Raw genomic sequence first — 6,000 nt, forward strand, 5'->3', positions numbered from 1 at the left:
AAAGATGAGAGAGCTGCAGGGGTTCCAGATCGAGAGGAAAGAGGGCCGGGGACGGCCTGTACCTCACGAACTCCAGCAGGCCAAAGCGGCGGAGCTCGAGCTTGATCTCGAGCTTGGGTGGCTCTGGAGAGGAACTGGGGGTGCGGGGGGATGGTTTGGTGGTGCAGAGAGCGAGTGGTGAGGAGAGGATAGCTCGGGGAGGCCCTTAAATAGGCGAACGGCAGGGTGCCGTGGACTCGTGCGCCAGCGAGCTCCTGCTCGTTGCCACGGGGCTCGGGAGGAGCTGGCGTCGTGTCTGTGGTGTTCCTGGGCGTGGACTACGCCGAGGGGAGCTAAGGGAGAGAGCGGGGAGGGGTCAGAGACGCCGCGCGTGTGAGCCGCGGCGTGTGAGGTGCGAGCAGGGGCGAGAGGAGGGAGAGGGAGGAGGACGATAGAGGCGTGGCATGACACAGACATCAAGGCGCATCGTCGGGCGTGCTGGGGAGGCCCGAGGTGGCCGGAGGCGGTTGGAAGGGGGCGGCTACAGTGTGGGAGCGCACTGTAGCACGCTCCAGAACACCCAAATGGTTGTCATGGCCATTTTCTATGCATGTGGTCACGGCCAAATGTGTCTGGTAGCTCTAGGAGGGAGTAAAGAAGTAGGAGATGGCCTTGGATGCCCTGGGTGGCCAGTAGGGGAAGAGAGAGGTAGTAGAAGAGGGAGAAATGGGCTGTCCTGAGAGAGAAAGTGGGGTTTTACCCATCCAATAATTGAGCTGTGGGTTTGCCATTGTTACTGGAGGTGAAAGGGGACTAGGAGGGGTTGTGGTAAAAAGTGGAGCACATGGAGATTAGTGGAAGAGCCCCAAATAGGGTTTTTAGTTAACCTGCAGAAGGTGTTTGATATGGTTTTGGGGTACTTGCACTAGCTTACTTCTTGTGGAACTTCGCAGGGGTGTTTGTCATGACAAAATGACAGGGGAAAAGTAAGATGAGCTCATTTGGAGGAGTTTGATAATGAAACTTTGGCAAACCCTACAAAGTAGCAGAAATGAACTTGTGTAGATCTAGTTGAGCAAATCACCTCTCCTTGATGCACCACTTGGTGTAGTGTCATCATTTGAGGTTATTAACACGTACACAAAAGTTGAGAACAAAAGGAGAAAGTTTCCAATGTAGAGTTGTTCAAATTTGGTTCTGGACAGGAAGGGTTTTGGGGAATTTTGGTGAACCAAAATGAGTTTAATTGACATGAGGCTTTGCAAGGTGATCACAATATGCATTTGTGACTTGCTGGATTTTCCTTGGATTTTTATGAAAATATTTCCTGTAGAAATATTTCAAATCCTCGAAATGGGCAGAAATGGTTTTGGAAGGTTTTGTCCAATATTTTGAACATGACCATGTTTTGAAACTCTTATATATGGGAAATATATGTCCATTGAGTTTCCCTGATTTTTGTCAAATATTTTTGAAACAATAAAATAATTTTTCCCTATTAAAGACCATTTCTGGCCTTAAGAAAAATCTTTTAAATAAAATTGAAAAATAACTTTTAAAATTATATTTTTGTGGTTTATTAGAGTCCTATATCTAATAGGTCTCAAATATACACTTTGAAATATTTTTCATACCCCAAATCAAGTACTTGCAGTGCAAACCTCAATTTAGGGGTTTTTGGAAAACTAATTTTTGAAAATACTATTTGGCAAAATTATTTTTGTAAGAAAATACTATATTGCACTATACACATGGCATGATCATTGGGCAGAAGTTTGGGGCAAGGAGATGAAGTAAATAAGGTGGAGTTGTGTTGACTTTAAAGAGCACTTTAAAAATCACAGAGAGAAAACCAACTAAAAATAAAAAAGTCAAATAATGCAAAAGTTTTTGTCAAACCACATTTTATCATGATTTATCATCTTAAGTGATGTGCCATGAAAATCAGGGTGTGACATTTTAGATCCTGGCGAGATGGTGAGACATGGGTAGGCTGGAGGTGTGATCTCCGCGTGCACCCCAGTGTTCGAACCTTGAGGGTCTGCTGGAACCCGAAATCCGACAGATTTCAAAGCCCCCGGTTGCTTGGTGGAAGGGTTCGAGGATATCGAGCCCCCAGATCGAAAATGACCATGATAAAGGGATTTTCTGAAGCACTTGGGTAGGCAGGTGGGTTTTCTTGGAATGGAACTGACAGGCTTCACACTTAGTGACTAGCTCGACGGCATCTTGGAGGGCTGTGGGCCAATAGAATGCTTGTTGAAATGCTTTCCCAACTAATGCCCTTGATCCAATGTGGGAGCTGCACATTCCTTTGTGTATCTTAGCCAGCAGTTCCTTTCCTTCTTCTCGGCAGACACACTTCAATTTCACATCGTTGAGCCTCCTTCTGTACAGAGTGTCATCGACAAACTGATACATACTGGCCCTCTGGGCTACTCTTTCAGCTTCGTCTTGATTGTCGGGAAGCTCTCCGGTTTGGAGGAAGTGGACAATGTGCCTTGCCCAAGTTAGAGCCTGTGGCTCAACTACGAGGACTAAAGGCACCTCCTCTACTGCGGGAGCACCAACCTCGTGTGCGGGGTTCATGAATCCGGCTGGAGGGGGTGGTCCGGCAGGCTGCGGGGAGTTGTTTCCGGCAGGGTCTCTGCCGGGCGTGGACGGCTCTACCGGGAGAGGCTTTCCGGTGTCCAACTTTCTCCTCTTCCGGGCCATTATTGCTGGGGATATGGAGGGACGAGTAAGACGGAGAACAAAAGTCCCTGGTTCCACAGGAAGCTTCTGTGGAGCAAACTTTGACAGATGATCAACTATGTTGTTCTCCGCACGGGGTACGTGCTCTATTTGTAATCCGTCAAAGTGCTCCTCCAATCTTCTCACTTCCTCGACGTACGCCTCCATCAATGGACTTTGATAATCCTTGTTAACTTGCCTCACCACCAGCTGTGAATCTCCTCGAATGATCAACTTCTTAATTCCTAATTCTACTGCAACTCTAATCCCTAATTCCTAATTCTACTACAACTCTGATCCCGACAAAGAGCCCTTCATACTCTATTGTATTGTGGGTAGCTTCTTCCCGTGCAAAATGCATCTGGAGAACGTACTTCAAGTGTTCACCGGAGGGGGCAATAAGAAGCACGCCAGCCCCCGCACCTTGCAGGGAAAAGGCACCATTAAAATACATAATCCATTGTTGGGGCGATTCCTTGCCGGGGACAATTGTCTATGTCACTTCCTCATCAGGGGTTGGCGTCCATTCTAGAATAAACTCTGCCAACGCCCTTCTCTGGACAGTTGATGTGCTCTCAAACCTCAAACCAAAGCTGGATAGCTCCAAAGCCCACTCCACTATCTGCCGGTAGCCTCTGGGTTTCGAAGTATCTGTTGCCACAGGAAACGAGTAACAACCGTAATATCATGGGATTGGAAGTAGTGGTGTAGTTTCCTTGAGTCCATGATGAGGCCAAAGATCATATTTTGCACACCAGAGTACCTCGACCTAGCCCCCTTTAAGAAGGAGCTGACGAAGTACACTGGGCGATGCACCACTTTCTTCCTTCCCGCGTCCTTTGGGTTATCATCTTTGTTGTGCTCACTGCTGTTCTGATCCTTATCTAGCCCTACCGGCCTCTGCTCACTCTCTTTCTCTCCTACTTCTCGCTGTGCTACTAAGCCTGCACTGACCACTTTGTTTGTTGCCGCCAAGTATAGCAATAACGGCTCCTGAGACTTTGGTGCAACCAGGATAGGCATAGAGGACAAGTAGGTCGTCAAATCTTGCAAAGCCACATCCGCTTCAGGGGTCCACTTCATGGGACCTGCCTTCTTCAAAATCTTGAAGAACAGCAGGGCACGCTCGGCGGATTTGGAGATGAATCTGCTTGGCACGGCAACACATCCCGTCAGGCGCCTCACATCTTTGACTGTCCTTGGCGCTTGGATCTGCTCGATGGTGTTGATCTTGTATGGATTGGCTTCGATCCCCCTGTGGGACACAAAGTATCCAAGTAGCTTGCCAAAGCGGACGCCAAACACACATTTCTCTAGGTTTAGCTTCAAGTTGATCTTGCGCAGATTTGCAAACGTCTCCTCCAAATCCTGAATGAGAGTTGCTATGTGCTTGGTTTTGACCACAATGTCATCCATATAAGCCTCAATGTTTCTGTGTCGCTGAGGCTCAAAACCAATATGGACTGCCCTTGCAAATGTGGACCCATCACTCTCTAATCCGAACGACGTGCGGATAAAGCAATACGTACCACATGGAGTGATGAATGATGTCTTCCCCTCGTCTTACTTGGACATGAAGATCTGGTAGTATCCAGAATAGGCATCCAGAAATGAGAGCAAATCACAACCTGAAGTGGAATCCACTATCTGATCAATACGCGGCAAGGGGAACGGGTCCTTTGGGCAAGACTTGTTGAGGTCTGTGAAGTCAATGCACAACCTCCATTTCCCGTTCACCTTCTGGACCACCACTGGGTTTGCTAGCCAAGTGGGATGTAGCACTCCTCTTACCAAACCAGCTGCTTCAAGCTTCTTGATTTCTTCTTCAATAAACTGCTGCCTCTCCAAGGCTTGCTTCCAAACTTTCTTCTTAACAAGTATGTTGTGTGGGCAGATAGCAAGGTTGTGCTTGATTACCTCCCTGGGAACACCGGGGATATCAGATGGTTGCCAAGCAAACACATCGATATTCGCCCGCAGGAAGGCAACGAGCGTGCTTTCCTATTTGTCATCGAGGGTGGCACTGATGGTGAAAGTACCATCAATGCCAGCCAGCCCTGTCGGGACCTTTTTCACTTGTGCAGGAGCAACCTTAGATCTCTTGCTATTGGAACATCCGGCACATCATCAACGGGTGCCGTGCACTCAGAGGGGGCACACTTCCCGGATTCTTTGCCAGAGGTCCTACAATCATGTCTCTTCCCTTTGCTTTCCTTGGCGGGAACCGCTGCCGTGCTGCCTCTTCTACGACCGCGTCCCTGTACATCTTGTCCACACAAATGATGGCATCTTTCTCATCTGACGAGATGGTGAGGCATCTTCAGGTATGGTAGGCACAGTGGGATGTCGTCATGAATTTAGCCAAGGCCGGGCGTCCAAGGATTCCATTGTACGGAAGGGGGAGATCAACTACGTCAAAAACAATCTTCTTCGTCTGGTAGTTAAGCTCTCCCCCAAACGTTACTGGCAATGTAATCTTCCCTTTAGGATGACTCATGCCGGGGTTGACTCCTTGAAATGTTCCTATAACCTCTAGCTCTTCTTCTGCTATCTGAAGCTTGCTGATAACTGCTAGGGAAATCAGATCCAGTCCGGCCCCACCATCCACCGACATCTCTGAGACCTTGAGGTTGCGAACTGTTGGAGAAACCAACAAAGGCAGGCATCCTACCACAGTGGTACGGCTATGATGGTCCTCCTCGTCGAAGATGATGGGCGTACGGGACCATTTGAGCGGTTTTCGGGCCTCCGACACTGGTTCCACGGCATTGACTTCTCGTGCCCACTGCTTGAGTTGGCAATGGGAGTTGTGCAGAGATGCACCCCTGTCAACGCACAAGGCATCCGTGGCCTTCTGAAACTTCTGCTCATTTGTTTCTCTTCATCCCCTTTTTACTCTCATCATCATAGACTTCCTTTTCCTAGCCCCTGGTGGGTTTTCCTGGGCAATTTGCTCGATCGCCTCGACCCTTACCGCCACCGACATTCTAAGCCTTTTCATTATCACGCTTCTAATATTCTTCTCTTTATCTCTTGACCAACTGCTCAAACTGATAGCACTCCTGAAGGTCGTGGCCCTTGGTCTGGTGGATCTTGCAGTATGGCTCATCGCCCTTCCCAGCCTTCTCGGAAGCTGCAGCTTCCTGGCAATCAGCGCACACGGCAACCTCCTTGCCGGGGCCTCAATCTTGGTGATCTTGCCGGTACTAGGGGTGCCTGACCCTTCAACAGTCAATACCGCTTTATCCCTTCGCTTCTTACTGTGCTTCTTAGCCTTCTTCTGACTTG

This window comes from Triticum aestivum, chromosome 4B (genome assembly GCF_018294505.1).
Source record: "Triticum aestivum cultivar Chinese Spring chromosome 4B, IWGSC CS RefSeq v2.1, whole genome shotgun sequence".
NCBI classification, from domain to species: Eukaryota; Viridiplantae; Streptophyta; class Magnoliopsida; order Poales; family Poaceae; genus Triticum; species Triticum aestivum.